We start from the raw sequence: 19,824 nt of genomic DNA, 5'->3' as shown, positions 1-19,824 counted from the left end.
TTCTATATTGTAAGCCATCTGATGAGATAACTTTGTTATATAAGCTATATCTTGGTTACTTGGAATTTTACCAGTTCATAAACATATAAAAATGTTGCAAGTATTAGTGAGTACTTGATGACTGATCTGTTATACACATTATTGTGTTTTGTTTTGCTCTTTAAATTATTGCAGTAGTTTGCTGGTTTCCCTGGTGGCACAGATAGTAAAAAATCTGCTATAATACAGGAGACCTGGGTTCAATCCCTAGTTCAAGAAGATCCCCTGGAGAAGGGAATGGCTACCCATTCCAGTATTCTTGCCTGGAAAATCTCATGGACAGAGAAACCTGGTGGGCTACAGTCCATAGGATCACAGAGAGGTGGAGATGACTGAGGAATAACACTTATTTTTTAGAATATACTGTGTCTATAATACATATTATGTATAATAATATAGTATATAATATATGATATATACATTTTACATGTGTATTATGTATAAAATAATAATACAAGACTGTACAAACAACTGTTAAGAGCAGATTTGAAAGTGCATGAATTAATGTACTGAATTTTAAAGTAAAATTAAACTTTTTTTTTAACTAGCATTGCTGCTGCTGCCGCTGCTAAGTCACTTCAGTCGTGTCCGACTCTTTGTAACCCCATAGACAGCAGCCCACCAGGCTCCCCACTAGTGAGCTGAAAGTGAAGTCGCTCAGTCGTGTCCGACTCTTTGCGACCCCATGGACTATATAGCCTACCAGGCTCCTCCCTCCATGGGATTCTCCAGGCAAGAATACTGGGATGGGTTGCCATTTCCTTCTCCAGGGGATCTTCCTGACCCAGGGATCGAACCCGGGTCTCCTGCACTCCAGGCAGACGCTTTAACCTCTGAGCCACCAGGGAAGCCCAGACACAAGACAAGTGAAATACAAAAAACAATCAAGACACCTCAAGCTAACATAAAATCAGGGTCAGTTTATTTATTTCAAAAAGTTTATTTATTTCAAAAAATATTTATTTCAAAAATAAACTTTTTTATTTTAACCTTAACTTGATTTCAGGAACAAGAATAAGCAAGACATTTTAGAGCAGAGAGTGTATGGCCTTAATTTATATCTTTGGTATACAAAAATTATTCATTTCCCAAAGATTTCTGGGCACAGCACCAACATACAGGCATTACAATTAAATTCAATCAAATCCTATCACTGAAAGCCCATACTTCATATTTACAACAAAGAGTAAAGAAAAACAATGGGAATTATTCTTAAGGAATATTTTGTCCAATCAAAATATACCTTCTATTTTTCCTAGTGGGTATGCCCCACTGAGACTTGCCAAATTGTAGAAAAAATTATGCCTTATATTGATTATGAGAGATTTTTATTATATGTATTTCTGATTAGGCTTTTCCAGAGTAATCAGCATAACAGAGAATATAACATACCTTAGCATGAAAAAGAATCTGCAGACAGCAAGCAGAAAGATCCTTCCCAGTCTCCTGCATTCTTCCTTTTACTTAGTCTGGAATGGAAGAAGATGGAGCAAGGAAGTGTTTGAGGAGTAAATCATTGAAATTTTAAAATTGTAGAAAGTATAGTCTTTCCATGTACGTTTGTGTGTGCGTACATCTTTGCTTAGTACTGTGATGTGTGACCCATGTGGGTTCATCATAATATGCAGTCTGTCATGGGCAGCTTAGAAGCTGCCTGGTTGTGAACGGGTTGCCACTGATGCCAGGGAACAGGTGGAAGCACAGATGACATCTGGTAGAGCACTTTTCAGGGCCCTCTGCCCCTCATTGATCTGGATGGAGTTCGTCAGTGTAATGACCTCTCTGGCATTTTACTTCTGTGTACTTCGAGCCCCCACAAGTGCGGGCAGTCCATGCATAATCACAGTAGTGTCCCTGAGAGTCCCACTCTTTGGAGTTTATCTTATTCCAAGACAATGGACATATAAAACCCTGTCAAATGAACTCTGGGTCATAGGCAGCTATTCCTCTCTCATGCCGTATGCAGCATTGGACAAGAATTCTCTTCGGCCTTTGAGCTGATTCCCTGCATGATATTCCAGCCCTTACCAAAGGTAGCCTCACCAATAGTCCCTAAGAAGAGAATCCAGTCACTGAGGGGACACAGTCTTATGCCCCTGTCTTTGTTCCATGATATACAGTGTTTGGAATATCTGTTGTTTTCTAGAAGACCTCTGCAAAGCCCCTAGCAGTCCCCATTTGATACCCCTTCATTCACTCTACTTGTATAGTACTGCTTCAGTTCAGCTCAGTCGTGTCCGACTCTCTGCGACCCCATGAATTGCAGCGCGCCACGCCTCCCTGTCCATCACCAACTCCCGTAGTTCACTCAAACTCACGTCCATCGAGTCGGTGATGCCATCCAGCCATGTCATCCTCTGTCGTCCCCTTCTCCTGCCTGCCTGCTTACATAGTACTTATTGTTGGACTTCTCTGACATCTGCAACTTTCTGCCACAGGTCTCTTGTCTTTTCTCATCCTTGGGTCCCCAAAATTCCATCAGCCACACTTAACATGCTGTCTCCCAAGACACTTGAGACCAACTGGCCTGACTTAATCTCTTTTCATCATCCCTATGTTTATCGTCCCTCTGATCCAGCCTCTTTAGTCAACGTGGAGTTCACATTTGCAGAGTCTATCTTTCCAGTCCTTGCGAGAGAATCCAACCCATACTGCTTCACTTAGCCTTCTGATTCTGAAACTTACTTGGCAAAATGACATTGGACTTGATATTCTACTAGTATCTCCTACGTGTCCCCACATCTTTACCTACCTACTTCTGAGCTAGATGTGTTAACTCACTCTTATTCCTGAGGGCTGTCATTGGCTGTCATTTTTGTGCTCATTATCTTGATGAAAGCTCTGATTAAATTGAATGAACAGTGCAAAAAAGCAAGAGAGACCCTGTCCTTTCACCTATCAGATTGTCCCTGGGTTTTCCATTCTCACTACCACTCTTTGATTCTAAGGACCTTTCCTTCATTCTGCATTACTGACAAAGCATTAAAGTCATTCTCATTAATTTTTTTCCTGCCAAAGTTTGGCAGTGCTGCCGAATTCACAGCGCCAAGGACTATAATCATGAAATTCTTAATACTATGTCTTAAAACTTCTTCAGGAAAGTCTTTTTCTTCCCTCAACACTTCTTTACATATCTACACATCAATTTTCCTTGCTGCTAATCTCTGAAGAAAAATGGACTCTGCTGTATTTTAAAAATGATCCAAGTCTATGTTCCTGACCCAATTTCTTTCCATTTTATCTGTTTACCATCTAATAAGCATGTTCTCAGATACCTAACATATGCAGACCATGCAATAAACCTGGAAGATGCAAGGACGACTAAACCATGATTGGAGGACCCTAAGGAGTGCAAAATCTAGTAGATGACAAACATCCATAAACAGATTATTGTGAACACAGTGTGGTATATACTATGATGGAGGGATCAGCTGAACAACATAGACTGGATTGAAAAAAGGCTTAGAGCCCCTTGTATTCAAGTTTCATGTGAATGTCAAATGTCAGTGTATTAATTTTGATGTGTTGATGTACTAATTTTTTGTCTCATTCAGTACTGAGAAAATAAAAACAAAATTTGTTGAGCATCTAGTTTTGTACTAGGCATCATGCAGTATTAGAAAAGTTGGGTTGGGAGAGGCATGGCAGTACATGTCAGGAAGGCAATAAATATTTTTAAATTACTTTCATTAAAGCTTGTTACTATTATACATGGTTTTAAAAAATCTTTAATGTCTGTATGTTAAATTTTGTTTTCCATAAAACTTATAATAAGAAAATGATAAAATTTATCAAAGACAATTATATTGACTTTCCTTACCTATCATTATGAGACCATAAATTTTTAATATAATTTATGAAATATTTCAGATTTCATTGTTATTTCATATGTCCCTGATTTTGCTATAACTGTCATATGCCAAAGGCAGCAAAAATCTAGAAACATGAAAACTAATTATACAAAATGAATTCAACTAACAGAAGAAAACCTTTCTTTAAAACGAACGGCTCAATGTTGGTGGTATGGTTGCAGTAATGAAAAGAAGTTATGTGAAATGCCAAAAAATAAAATAAAAGAGCTTTGATTTTTAAACACAAGTATACTAGCTTTTATTAGGCCTAGACTCATGTTGGTCAAGCAGAATTTCTTTAAAAACATTAGAAGTTGCTTAAATATATTTTTTCATTTGAAGATTGAATGTGTTTTGAAGGTCTATTGCAAAATGGAACACTTCATGTCATTATTACTGAAAATGAGATAGCTTAGCAGAGTCTATTGGAGAAGGCAGTGGCACCCCACTCCAGTACTCCTGCCTGGAAAATCCCATGGGCACAGGAGCCTGGAAGGCTGCAGTCCATGGGGTCGCTGAGGGTCAGACACGACTGAACAACTCCACTTTCACTTTTCACTTTCATGCATTGGGGAAGGAAATGGCAACCCACTCCAGTGTTCTTGCCTGGAGAATCCAAGGGACGAGGGAGCCTGATGGGCTGCCGTCTATGGGGTCGCACAGAGTCGGACACGACTGAAGTGACTTAGCAGCAGCAGCAGCAGAGTCTATGCTAGCCCTCATCTCCATTCTTCTTAAGATGTAAAAACAAGGATGACTTAAGTCCTTCTCCAGGGACTACTGTGTTTTTAAAATATTTCAGTCATGTACAGAGAATAATATAATGCCTAAATCTAACAAAAGTTAGCATCATACCATAGTTACTTCATATATAGAGATATTATATGTGTATATATATACACACATATTTTTAGCAAAGGTACATTATCAAAATATATTTACTCAAAGAAAACTGGAAACCTGTATGGCACAGAAAAGAGAGAGGGAAAGCAAAGAATCCTTCAATAGACTTACCATTATTATAGATGTCAAGCCAGACTTTACAGTTTTCAAAAACATATACCTTCTGTGTTACATGAACTATTCTAAAGTAAAAGAAAAAGGCTTCCCAAATTCTTTTATAAAATCATGATTTCCTGATACTAAAACTGGGGAAAAGTACAAGAAAGGAAATGATTTAGAATCTTACTTGTAAAATGCAAGAATGTAAAAAGCAACAGAACATTACTAAATTGAATCCATCAAGGTTTAAATATGTTTACTAATGAAAAAGAATTTATCAAAGGAATGCATAAAATGATCTTCCTAAAATAATCTACTAATGTTACTCACCAAGACAGGAAATTGAAAGTGGAAAATGTATATATCTTTCTGGTAGGAATATAAACTGATAAAATCATTTTGGAAATTGCTAAGTAAATTTATAAAATTACACGTTTGTGCACTCTCCAACCAAAAAAATCTATTTGTAGTTTGCTATTGTTGTCATTCAGTAGCTTTGTCTGTCTGACTCTTTGTGATCCCATGGGCTGCAGCACGCCAGGCTCTCCAGTCCTTCACCATCTCCTGCAGTTTGCTCAGTTTCATGAATTGGTGATGCTATCTAACCATCTTATCCTCTGCCATCACCTACTCTTTTTGCCTTCAGACTTTCCATGCATCAGGGCCTTTCCAATGAGTTGGCTCTTCACATCCAATGGCCAAACTATTGGAGCTTTAGCTTCAGCATCAGTCCTTCCAATGAATAGTCAGGGTTGATTTCCTTTAGGAATGACTGGTTTAATCTTGCCGTCAAAGGGACTCTCAAGAGTCTTCTCCACCAACACAATTCAAAGGCATCAGTTCTTTAGCACTCAGGCTTTTTTATGGTCCATCTCTCACATCTGTACATAACTACTGGAAAAACCATAGCTTTGACTGTACAGACCATTGTCAGCAAAGTGACATCTCTGCTTTGTAATACTCCAAGTTTGTCATAGCTTTTCTTCCAAGAAGCAAGCATCTTTTAATTTCATGGCTGCTGTCACCATGTACAGGGATTTTGCAGCCCAAGAAAATAGTCTTTCACTGCTTCCGCTTTTCCCCTTATTTTCCATGAAGTGATGGGACCAGATGCCATGATCTTAGTTATTTGGATGTTGAATTTTAAGCCAGCTTTTTCACTCTCCTCTTTCACCATCATCCAGAGGCTCTTTAGTTCCCTTTCACTTTCTCCTATTAGAGTGATATCATCTGCATTTCTGAGGTTGTTGATATTTCTCCTGGCAATCTTGATTTCAGCTGGTGATTCATCCAGCCCAGCATTTCATGTGATGTACTCTGCATATAAGTTAAATAAATATCATCACTAAAAAAATCCTGAGTACTATATACGCCAGGAAACAAGTACAAGAAGGTTAATACCATTGATTTTTTTCTATTTTTAAATAATTTTTAATAGTTGCTCCATTTCCAGTTATTACAAAATATAGATTATATTCCCTGTGTTGTAAAATGCATCCTTGTAGCCTCGATTACACCCAAGAGCTGTACCTCCCACTCCTCCATCCCTGTATTTCCCCTCCCCTCCCTCTTTTCACTGGTAACCACTGGTAGTTTGTTCTCTGTATGTGTGAGTCCCATAGCACTGGTTTTAAAAAACAAAACTGAAAATAGTTAAATACTCATATCAGTAGACGAGGTAGATGTATTGACTTATATGTGCATGTGGAATACTACAGAGTCACTGAAGTAAATATGCCTTATAAACAAACATATTGATAAATCTTAGTAATATAATATTGAATGAAAAAGACAAGTCCCAAAATATCACTGTATGTCTCTCCTTTAGGAATGTTTAAAGCACTTAGAACTAAATATTATTTAGAGATCCATTCATATCTAGTAGAACTGTGCTTGAAAAAGTAAGGAAATAACAGAAAATGTATGATTAGTAAACATGTTCCAGAGAAGCAGGAAAACAGTGGAAAATGCACATATAGGTATTGTCAGTGTCTGAGTCTTAGGTTGATTGGGTTCATGACTGCTCATTGAGGAGACATATGATAAGCATCGCAATATGAATAGACAATAATTTGATACAATTCAGCACCTATTCATGACTTTTAAATTCTGAAACAAATCGCAGGAGGAAAAGTCCTTAATATAATCAAATATATCTTTACATCGAAAAGCCTTCTCACTGCAGAAGCATTAGATACATTGTTTCAATGTCTATGTTTTTATTGTTGGATTACTTTTTGTGGCTGGGGGGTGGGAGCCCGGTCAGGGCTCACCCTGAGGCATGCGAGATTTTAGTTCACCTCACAGGGATCAAACCGGTGTTCCCTGAGTGGAAGCGCAGATTCTTAACCACTGGACTGCGAGGGAAATCCCTTTTGTTGGATTACTTTTAATTATAATTTCCATCTTGAAAATACAAGATGTTGTTTTGATCTGCAAGTTAAAATAATATGTTATATCAGAATGATTCTTCATAATTTAACTTCCAATCTCCAACAACAGTGACATATCTTGCTTTTAAAGCATAATTTCTACCTGATCTTTTATGCCACTTGATGTTACTTGTTAAAGAAAATGTTACTCTACAAAAGAGTTGGAGGCAATGCATTACAAGGTCACGCTTTTTCAGAACAGATGGTATTAAAAAGCATATCCAGTATTTTCTCCATAGCTTTTTTGCTGTATCTTTGCTATAAGCATTTTTTGCCACATTTTCACTGCATAACTAATTTTTCATCAGGCAGTTTGACCATGAAATAACTGGTTATAGTTTTGTTTTGACAATTTGCTTTCAACTGGTTGAAATGAGTTAGTATTTCTTCTGGATAGTGACATTGTTGATGGCTTTATTAAACAGACATATGAGGACATGCCCCAAGAGTTGGTTATTTTGAAATACTTTGTGTAGGAACAGAAAGTGGCCAGAGTCAAAGGCCTGGAAGGTACAGAGTTGACACTTCCCACAGAACTTTGGAATATCAATAGACATAGAACAGGATGTCAAGAACCAACAACAATGCCTAATCATTCATAACATGATACAAAGCTCAGCTACAAATATGCATCCTAGTATGGAAACAAATACTCTTTCAATGAAGGAAGAAAAAGTCTAGCAAAAAAGAAACAAGTGTGATGCCCAACAAAGTAATCAGCAAGCAAAAAAAAAAAAAATGTTTCAATGAATGCAAAACTTTGAGTACAAGAGTAGGTACAACCTGCAAAAAAAAGAATATGTTATATGTGTAGTATTGCTATGAGAAGGCAATGGCGACCCACTGCAGTACTCTTGCTTGGAAAATCCCTTGGACAGAGGAGCCTGGTAGGCTGCAGTCCATGGGGTCGCTAAGAGTCGGACACGACTGAGCGATTTCACTTTGACTTTTCACTTTCATGCATTGGAGAAAGAAATGGCAACTGACTCCAGTGTTCTTGCCTGGAGAATCCCAGGGATGGGGGAGCCTGGTGGGCTGCCATCTATGGGGTCACACAGAGTCAGACATGACTGGAGCGACTTAGCAGCAGCAACAGCAGTATTGCTGTGAATCTAATGACTTCCCTGGTGGCTCAGACGGTAAAGCATCTGCCTACAATACCTAGTCAAGGCTATGGTTTTTCCAGTAGTCATGTATGGATGTGAGAGTTGGACTGTGAAGAAACCTGAGCACCAAAGAATTGATGCTTTTGAACTGTGGTGTTGGAGAAGACTCTTGAGAGTCCCTTGGACTGAGAGGAGATCCAACCAGTCCATTCTGAAAGAGATCAGGCCTGGGTGTTCATTGGAAGGAATGATGCTAAAGCTGAAACTCCAGTACTTTGGCCACCTCATGCGAAGAGTTGACTCATTGGAAAAGACTCTGATGCTGTGAGGGATTGGGGGCAGGAGGAGAAAGGGACAACGGAGGATGAGATGGCTGGATGGCATCACTGATTCAATAAATGTGAGTTTGAGTGAACTCCGGGAATTGGTGATGGACAGGGAGGCCTGGCATGCTGCGATTCATGGGGTCACAAAGAGTTGGGCACAACTGAGTGACTGAACTGAACTGAACTGAACAATACCTACAATGAGGGAGACCCGGGTTCAAACCCTGGGTCAGGAAGATCTCCTGGAGAAGGAAATTGCAACCCACTCCAGTATTCTTGCCTGGAAAATCCCATGAATGGTGCAACCTGGAAGGCTACAGTCCATGGGGTCGCAAAGAGTTGGATTAACATTTTCAAAATGTGTCTAGCTATGAATCTACACACATTTTAAAAGTGTTGAAAGTGTTAGTCACTCAACCATGTCCAACTCTTTGCAAGCCCATGGGCTGTAGCCCACCAGGCACCTCTGTCCATGGGATTCTCCAGGCAAGAATACTGGAGTGGGTTGCCATTTCCTACTCCATGGGATCTTCCTGACCCAGGGACTGAACCCATGCCTCCTGCATCTCCTGCATTCTCTACCACTAGTGCCACCTGGCAATGGGCTGGGAAGCCCCATTTTAAGTGTATTCAAATATTCTCTATTTCATGATAAAGTCATTTTAGTTTTGTTATTAATTTTTCATGCTTATTGTTTATGTGCTTTATAATGTCCCAGTTTTATTTTAGGTTATTTTTTATCTTTTATGGTAAAATTACCTTATAACCAATTAGTTATGTGCAAAAATATCTGTGGCAAAGATGTCTACATCAAAGATTCTTATGGCAAAAGTACCTAGAACCATTTAAAGTGTAGTAAATTTTATTTGTGAGCTCCATCCCGTGTCCCCTAAAGGGAGATTTGGAAAAGTCATTTGTGCTGGGCCTGTAGTGATACTGTTTCCCATAAAGATGGGTCAAAGCTTATATTCTGATTCATAAACAGGTATTTCAGCATTTCTTGAAATATAACAATTTCTCTGTTATGGGAAAAACATGTCAAAATAACCTGTTTAAGTTTGACAAGCCACAAGATAAGAGACTGATCTTGTGAGTTGTCTATGAGGATGAACAGCTTTTTTAAGTTTTTGTTTTTATACTGCCTGCTATTTCCACTGTGAATAACTTTCTAAAATTGTATTTCTAGTGTTATTCTAATAATTTCTACATGATACCTCTTTTCTTTAAATTGGTGGTTGAATTCCATTAAAATATCTTTAGATTTCAGGATCCTTAAGCACTTATATCCAATAAGAAGGAGTTATACCCCAACTTTCTGGTTTTTTTTTTTTTTCATTTTTTTCATATTATGTTTAAAATGTCAGAAATTTTGTGCCTGAAGTCTCAGATGAGATATTAATTAGTATTATTACAGAGATGTTCAACCACAGGGACTATCTCATGAAAGTCTTCACTTAAATCTATAAGTGGGCTTTCAGAGAAGTGAGGTATAACCTGGAGAGTTTTACAAATCTTGAATACATATAGAAAAAAATTAAGTAAGTTTAATATAGTAAGTTTGTTCCAAGGGATTTACTAATTCCATACCTAATTTACTATGGTGGTTTATGAGCCATTTTATAATAATAGAAAATATAGTGCCTGAATAGTCTTAAAGAATGTGATTTTACATATATGAGATTGTTTGGAGCTGACTGTACAAAGAAATGAACACTTGTTCTAGATAGGGATGTATACAGGAGTCCCTTAAATAATGTGTCAACTTTAGAAAGAAGAAAGTATGAGTATCTTATTGTTCACATGCAGTCAAGAAGAACATATTTTGTGAAAGTTATGTACCCTATTCTTGAGCCATATCATTATAACTTGTTAGGCATATACCTAACAAGTTTGAGACTTCATTAGAGATATTTCAGGTCATATTGCACTGTGGGGCTTAATTAAAATATGTTCATCAGCTAGTATTCAGATTTTTATCAGCATTCAGCACCCTGTTTTATATTTTTCCACTTAATAAGCTCAAAAGACCTTGGATACTATGTTAAAGAGAATAAATAATAAATTCATTTTGAGACATAAAGAAAACCTTAATGAGATTGGAAATTCAAGTATATACGAGCTGTTCCTACTTCCACCTGGAAACAAAATAAACTGAAAATAATGTCAATAACAGCAGAAGAATACAGATAAAACACTTTACCATAAATGTATTAATATGAAGAAATAAAGCATGTTGATTTCACGCAAATTCAGAGAGGGACTCTATAACCATGGCTTCTAATGAGGCTCTCCAAGAAGACAACTATAATTTGTGGTGACTGGAGTTCTCATGAGTTAGATAGCCCTGCCTGCCATTTCCACCAGAGTTGAGCTTGTCCTTCTTACACAAATAAAATGTTGACAATGTTACTGACTATACATTTGAATGGGAATAATTTGTCTCCTTATTACCCATGTGATATGTACAGTGTATACAAAAGATTTTTTTTTTTAATGTTGCGCTTTAGAGCAGTCCACTTTCTGTGTCTGTGGCTCTTAACCCTGAAATCTGCAGGCAGTTCTCTTCCTGCATCACCCACCCATTCCCCTCCAATCACTTCAGGGCAACATGCTGACCCAGGCTGTTTTTCAGCTGTTGATGTTGATGTTACATTTTCCCAAAGCAATTTCCAGCATTTATCTCATCCTGATTCCTAAGAGGCCATGCCCCTTTCTACTTTTTTTCATAAGGACAAGGAGAAAAAATTACATCTAGGTTTTCTTTGCATTGTTGCTGTTTTAGCCTAAAAAGCAATCATGATAAAACATGCACATACTCAGTTAGGACCAAAAAGTCTAGAATTAAGGCTTGCATGATCTCATGAAACAAAATGATGTACAGGACTCTAGGGATGATTTACAAATTGTGGGAATGGCAAAGTCTTATATCAACATAAAATGCACAGTTCCTTCAGCAAGCATGGTACATAAAAATATTCTGTGTTTTCTGTCAACCTTCCTACTTTTCATGGGCCTCTAAATATTGAGGATATGAAATGTGATTTGCCATTGCAACATACCGTATGCTGTGGATGTTTTTATTTTCAGAATTCTCATGATTTTCATTTATTTGTTACAGAACAAGGAGATTTCTATAAATATACATATTGACACACATATTTGTGTATAGATGTTTTATGCTTATAAATGTCAGTATCTAATATATGTAATGGTTATACAAAAACACAAATGCCTTTGATAAGATTATATTCAGTAAAGTAGTTGTCAAAAATATATATTCAACAGCTCTTTCAAGTCAACAACCAACCAAATTCTGACTACTGAAGTACATGCCAGTTCATTAGATCTTTACCTTTATAAAAACATGCAGGTTTCTACATAAGCTGTCCCTTCATTGTGCTTTCAAAAAGCACTAGATAAAAAACTATTTCAATTCTTACTTAAAAGTTATGTTATTGTTTTCTAAATTACATGCATATCATTTACTGGTCGTTTTCTTTGTTTTCTACTTTATTTGGGCTTTGGCAGTGCTATAATTAAAGTACTTAAAAAACACTTATTGGATATCATCATGCTATTTGATCAAAGACTAGTTTAAGTCTCCATTAATCTATTAATAATTACTCCATCCATTACAGGGTAATTCAATTAGTCACCACCCTGAGTGGTTCATGGAATAAGTCAAAGTTCCCATCCTAACCAAAATCAGGCTTGAGAGGTAAATAAAGAAGATATGTTCATTCTACTTTTCAGTGTGGTCTTATTTTGTAGGAACTCAGCATAAAGTCACTTAAATAACCCAATGAGAAAAATATGATTATTTTCACTAATAATTTTCAAAGTTTTACATTTCTTTTCAGAAATGTTTTAATCTTTCTGACATAGGTTTTAGAGAAATTGGGACATAGATTACCTATTAATTTGATGTCAGTTTTAGTTACTTGTAACTAAAATTGTTTGAGAATAATTTTTCAAAACAATTCAAAACAAAATTTATATAGAATATTACAAAATTCTCATCAAAAATACAGAAAATTGTTATTTTTATTTATATATCATTAAGTAAATTAACATAAGGGTATTAGATTCAGCCCTTATAATATTATTTTATTACCTCCAAATATTTATAATGTTGGTTGTTTCATCTTTTTTATTGAAATATAATTGATTTACAATGTTTCAGGTGTACAGCAAGATGATTCAAATGTACGTCTTTTTTCAGATTGTTTTCCATTATAGGTTATTACAAGAGATTGAATATAGTTCTCTATGCTATACAGTAGGCCCTTGTTGGTTATCTATTTATATATACTATAACAGTATGTATATGTTAATCCCAAATGTATCCCTCCCCCACCATTTTACCTTTGGGAACATTGGTTTGTTTTCTGTCTAAGTCCATTTCTGTTTTATAAATAGGTCATTTGTATTATTTTTTTTAGATCCCACATATAAGTGATATCATATGATATTTGTCTTTGACTTACATAGTATGATAATCTCTAGATCCATCCATGTTGCTGCAAATGGCATTGTTTCATTCCTTGTTATGGCTAAGTAATATGTCGTAATATAATAATATGAACCACATCTTTATCCATTCTTCTACTGATGGACATTTAGGTTGCTTCCTTATATTGGCTATTGTAAATAGTGCTGCTATGAGCATGAAGTTGTTTCTGTCTTTTCAAATTAGAGTTTCCTCCAAATATATTCTCAAGAATGGGATTGATGGATCATATGGTAGCTCTATTTTTAGTTTTTTGAGGAACCTCCATATTGTTCTCTATAGTGGTTGTACCAATTTACATTCCTACCAACAATGTAGGATGGTTCCTTTTTCTCTACACTCTTCCCAGCAATTATTATTTTTTAATTTAATTTAATTTTATTTTTTGTTTGTTTTTGTTTTTTTAATATAAATTTATTTATTTTAATTGGAAGCTAATTACTTTACAATATTGTATTGGTTTTGCCATACATCAACATGAATCTGCCACGGCTTTACACATGTTCCCCATCCTGATCCCCTCTCCCACCTCCCTCCCCGTACCATCCCTCTGGGTCATCCCAGTGCACCAGCCCCAAGCATCCTGTATCTTGCATCAAACCTGGACTGGCGATTCATTTCTTATATTATACATATTTCAATGCCATTCTCCCAAATCATCCCACCCTCTCCTTCTCTCAGACTCCAAAAGACTGTTTTATACATCTGTGTCTCTTTTGCTGTCTCTCATACAGGGTTATCATTACCATCTTTCTAAATTCCATATATATCAGCAATTATTGTTTAAAGACTTTTTGATGATGGCCATGAGGGAGACCTGGGTTCAATGCCTGGGTTGGCATCCCCTGGAGGAAGGCATGATAACCCACTCTTGCCTGGAGAATCCCATGGATAGAGAAGCTTGGTGGGCTTCAGTCCATGGGGTTGCAAAGAGCTGGACAGGACTGAGCGACTAAGCACAGCACATTTTAAAACAGAGTAAAGTGACACTTCCTTGTGGTTTTGATTTGGCATTTCTCTAATAATTAGTGATGTTGAGCATCTTCCATGTGTTTTTTTTGGCCATATGCATGTCTTCTTTGGAGAAATGACTATTTAAATCTTCTGCCCATTTTTTGATTTAGCGGGTTATTTTATATTGAGCTGCATGAGCTGTTTATATATTTTGGAGATTGATTCCTCAATGGTTACCTCATTTGCAAATATTTTTTCCAGTTCTGTGAGTTGTCTTTTTGTTTATGATTTCCTTTGCTGACAAAAGCTTTTAAGTTTAATTAGGTCGCATTTGTTTATTTGTTTTTATTTTCATTAGTCTAGGAAATGGATCAAAGATTTTCTTGTGATTTATATCAGAGTGTTCTGCCTAGCATCCAGGCTTACATTTAGGTTTTCAATCCATTTTGAGTTGATTTTGTGTGTGTTGTTAGGGAGTGTTTGAATTCCATTCTCTTACATGTAGACGCCCAGTTTCTCCAATTCCATTTATCGAAGAGTCCATGTCTTCTCCATGGTATGTTCTTGCCTCTTTTGTTTTAGATTGATTGACTATAGGTGTGCAAGTTAATCTGTGGACCTTCTGTCCTCTTCCATTGATCTATATTGCTGTTTTTGTTCTAGTACTGTACTATTTTGGTGAATATAGATTTATAGTCTGAAGTCAGGGAACCTAACTCCTCCAGCTCCGTTTTTCTTTCCTAGGATTGCTTTGACTACATGGGGTCTTCTGTTTTTCCATACAGATTTACAATTTTTTTTGTTCTAGTTCTGTGGGAAATGCCCTTGGTAATTTGATAGGAATTGTACTGAATATATAGATTGCCTTGGGTAGTATAGTCATTTTGACAGTATTGATTCTTCCAGCCAAGAACATGGTATATCATTCCATCTGTTTGTGGAATTAATTTTTTTTTATCAGTAGCTTATAGTTTTCATAGTATAGATTTTTTGCCTCCTTTAGATGCCTCTATTCCTAAGTATTCTATTCTATTTGATGCAATGATAAATGGAATCTTTTCCTTAATTTCTTTTTCTGATTTTTTTATTGTTATTGTATAGAATTGCAGCAGATTTCTATGTATTAAGCTTGTATCCTGCAACTTCATTGAATTCATTGATGAGCTCTAATAGTTTTTTGATAACATCTTTAGGATTTTCTCTGTATAGTAACATGTCATCTGCAAACAGTGAGACCATTTCCTTATAACGTAATCTTAGTATTTAAAAAGAGATGTACAAATTTCATAAATTATCTTATTCTTAGTTAAGCATTTCACCCATAAATGTGAATTGTAGTTACTTAATATTTTCTTTACTTTAAGAAAAATGAAATGATTATCTTTGTGTACATCCTGAGAAGGTGACCAAAATGTGCTATGATAAAAAGTTGCTGGGAACCTAGTTTCCCTGTTTCCATATTTATATTTCTAACAGGTACTCAGAGTGGTATTAAATTCTTCCCCCAGATTTACTTATTGTTTTACTGTTAACCAAGTTTTATATACCATTACTATGCCCTATATATTGTTTTGCACACACATTAACTCATCTAATCCTCATAATATCTGTAAAACACTAATAACAGGGCTGTTCTCATTTTTTCACATGAAGACATTGAACTGTATAGAGGTAAAGTAGCTTGCCAAAGACATGTAACTAGTAAGGTAGTGGCTGTTCATGAACCCAGGCCATTCAGTTCTGCTAGAATAGACTGGTTCTCACAATCACATTCCTGAAGACTGGAGCAGATTTTTAGCTAGTTGCACCCCCAGTAAAAATTGTTACTTCAGCTATAACGATATTTCCTTGACCAGTAATGTGTAGAGAACCATGAGAAAAGCAGCTAACATTTCCTGCTGTGATGCTCTGTAACATCCTTTGCCATGGGTTGATTTTGTCCATTGAACATACTTAGGAAGCAGTTCCAGCTCAATCCAGCAAAACTTTATTAAGAGACCATTACATGTTAGGCACTTTTAATACAGATCTGGACATGAGGTGCAGTGCCAGCCTACCCATGTGCCAGCTTAGTGCCCTAAATAACCTGTTATATCTCAGCCAAGCCTTGGGAGGTGAGGATCTAAAATAGAAGAAGCATGTTTGGAGTACAACTTTAGCTCAAAAACTCTGTGAGAGGGCAGAGTGGTCCTGGGCCAGGGATAGGCATAGGTCCAAAATAGAGGGCTTCTCTGGAATCACCCTGCATACTGAACACAAGAGTGATATATCCTTGCAATGTCTCGGAGTGAAATCTGTATATCCCTGTTGCAGCGATCTCATGTGAAGTGTGGGATGCTGGTTATTTTTATGCAGAAAGAAGGTTTGCTTAGGCCTGGTATTCTAAGTTTATAATGTAACAAATTTTAGGACAAAATCCAGCTTGAAACAGATTGCTGACTATTTAAATCGAGGAGTTGGAACAAAAAAGAAAAACATTTCTTGATCAGAAAAAAAAAAAAAAAAAAAGCTGAGAAGGGGAGCAGTTAGACTGGGAGAAAAACAGATCTGTTAGAAAGAGCCAAGACACATAACTTAAGGAGAAAACATCTCCACCCAGCAGGAAACCGTGACTTTAAGAAATACCACTGCAAAAGATGCTACAAGATTCCTCACTGCATCGTCTTAGCTCAAGACTTACATTTAGGCACTGAAGAAGCCACTGGAGGTGTTTGTATTCTTGTGACAGTTTGAGTTCTTGTGTGTTTACAGCCTCGATGACAACACAGTGACTCAGAGTACTGTAAGATCTTTCTTTCTTTTTTTTTTTTTCCATTTATTGTCAGCAACATTAAGAGCACTTTGAAGACCAGCCACTATGCCTAGATGTTTCTGCGCAATTAGATTTGGATTTAGGATTGCAATAGCAATCCATTCAGACAGCTAAAGAACAGAGAAGAAATGAAAGTTTAAAGACAGGGCTCTCCTAATATTGTAAAGCCTGAATTGTTGTTTGTTTGAAGCTTAGAGTGCCTTTATGCTTGATAAGTGTGGCAAGAAAGCTTTGAGACTCTTCAGAAATTTCTGAAAAAGAGAGTGCAATGAGATCATTGCATGAGAGTCCATGCATGTGGTAGAACTTCAACTCAGAAAGACAGGTTTGAATCTGGGGCCCTTCCTTTACTGACCGCTGATCTTTGGGTCACATGTCATGTTAGCTCCATAGGCATCCATTCTCGCTAAAGTGGAGATGATACCCTGCCATACAAGAGTGTTCAGAGGAGTCACTGAAGACATACCACAAAGCATTTATCATAGCGGCAGCAACAGTTCTCCTTCCCAGGATACCATAATTTTGCCATCCTTCTTTGCTGCAGGACACACAAGACGTTTTAGGTGACATGTATTATTTGGAAAACAGCAACAACAAATATTTTATATTTTTTATAAACTTTCTAGAATATTTTAAGGCAGCATTAGGTGGTTTTCTGTCTTAATCCATTGTGCAATTTGAGCCTGATATCACTGATGAATGTTCCAAAAATTGGGCAAAAAGCCCATGTGAGTTTTTAGAAATATATTCCTATATCAGGAAACACTGGGAACTTTTTCATATCCTTCTTGGTAAGCATCTATGTCACTAAATATGGTCTATTCAGTGCATTCTTCTTAGTCCCCTCTTCTTAGCCATGGCCTCTGTCTGACCCATGACTGTCTATTTGTGGCTCTGTACATCTCAGAATGGAGAAACGGAAATAGAAACAGGAGGTCAGAGTGGTTGAAAGCCACTGAGGTCACATGTGAAATGATGACAGTTGAAGAAGATAAGATCAAGGATGTACCAGGGTACTTAGTCATAGGAAGCAGGAAGAAGTAGTAGGCTATTGTAGGAATACAGGACGCTGTAGATCAAAGAACATTAAGACAACAAATGGTAAAGTTCTTATAAGAATTGTTCACATGGAAAACAAAGTTTCCTATAATTTTTCTGCTAATTAGCATCATAAGATATAAGAAAAGATGCATGAAATAAAGAACAAAAAGGGGAAAACTAAACTATTCAATGTTATGTAGTCTTCTTTGATGAAAATCACCCCTGACTTTTGCATTTCAGTGTTGCATTTGAAGAATTTAATGTTTTCTAAGTCACAATGAGTCTTAAGCCCTTTAATAAATATTTTGCAACTGTGAGCACATTATGAGTACAGATCCCAATGCCATTGATGCATTTTAATTCTCTCTCATTTTTAAAGAACACTTGTCTTCCTCAACAGTTTTAGGATTGTAACTTTCTAAAATATGATTTTCAGTGGACAGTGATTACTATTGTCGTTCAGTTACTAAGTCTGTCCAACTCTTTACAACCCCGTGAGCTGTAGCAATCCAGGCTCTTCTGTCCTACCCTATCTCCTGGAGTTTGCTCAGATTCACATCTATTGAGTCAGTGATGCCATCCAGCCATCTCATACTCTGCCACCCTCTTCTCCTGTGGCCTTCAATCTTCCCTGACATCACGGTCTTTTCCAGTGAGTCAGCTCTTCCCAGCTCTTCCCGTCAGGTGGCTAAAGTAATAGAGCTTGAGCATTAGCCACAGTCCTTCCAATGAATATTCAGGGTTGATTTCCCTTAGGATTTACTGATTTGATCCCCTCACAAGTCCAAGGGACTCTCAAGAGTCTTCTCTAGCACCACAATTCAAAAACACCAGTTCTTTAGCACTTAGCCTTCTTTATGGACCGACTCTCACATTCGTACATGACTACTGGAAAAACCATTAGCTTTGACAATATGGGCCTTTGTCTGTGACTTCTCTGCTTTTTAATATGCTGTCTAGGTTTGTCATAGCCTTCCTTCCAAGGAGCAAATGTCTTTTAACTTCATGTCTGCAGTCACCATCTGTAGTGGTTTTGGCGTCCAAGAAAGTAAAATCTGTCACTGCTTCTATTTTTTCCCCTACTATTTGCCATGAAGTGATAGGACTGGATGCCATGATCTTAAGTTTTTTTTGAATATTGACTTTTAAGCCAGCTTTTTCACTCTCCTCTTTTCACCCTCACCAAGAGACGCTTTAGCTCCTCTTTGCTTTCTACCATCAGAGTGATATCATCTGCATTATGAGGATGCTGATATTTCTCCTGGTAATCTTGATTCCAGCTTGTGATTTATATAGCCTGGCATTTCACATGATTGCTATTATTCAGTTATGTATTACTGAACCAATTAAAATTTATGGAAATGGGGTTGATTTTTTTTTAATTTAATTATAAAACAAATATTTTGTGATGTGATCACAACTACAATTTTATTTTTATTATTACTGAAGTGACCAACAACAGTTTTATTTTTATTATTACTGAAGTGTCCAATAAACTCAGAAAGTTGAATTATAAGCACAGACTCTGGGAGAAAATGATCAATCTCAAGAAGGTCAGCCTTGCCAGTTCTGTACTATCTCAGTTACACAAAAACCACACGCTAGATGAATCAACTTAATATAAAATTAAATGGTAGAATGAAATGACTGCTCAGAGTAGTTGTTCAAGTTTTAAACTAGTTTTACCCACTGGCATAATCAAAATTACAAGCCAGTAATAGACTCAGTCATCTATTTCAAAATGCAAATAA

General features: G+C 36.7%; 1 protein-coding gene and 1 non-coding gene across 2 annotated transcripts in view; one reads left to right on the top strand and one right to left on the bottom strand.

Annotated features, from left to right (window-relative positions):
* The window catches only part of EDIL3 (EGF like repeats and discoidin domains 3), a 481,313-nt gene that overhangs the window by 410,428 nt on the left and 51,061 nt on the right, over positions 1-19,824 (top strand). The window lies entirely within an intron of this gene.
* Positions 815-887, bottom strand: TRNAS-GGA (transfer RNA serine (anticodon GGA)). Its single transcript has one exon. It is a non-coding gene; the product is annotated as a tRNA-Ser (tRNA).

This window comes from Budorcas taxicolor, chromosome 7, assembly GCF_023091745.1.
Source record: "Budorcas taxicolor isolate Tak-1 chromosome 7, Takin1.1, whole genome shotgun sequence".
Classification (NCBI taxonomy): Eukaryota; Metazoa; Chordata; class Mammalia; order Artiodactyla; family Bovidae; genus Budorcas; species Budorcas taxicolor.
Note: the sequence above shows the minus strand (reverse complement) of the source record. Positions and strands in the feature narration are given on the sequence as shown.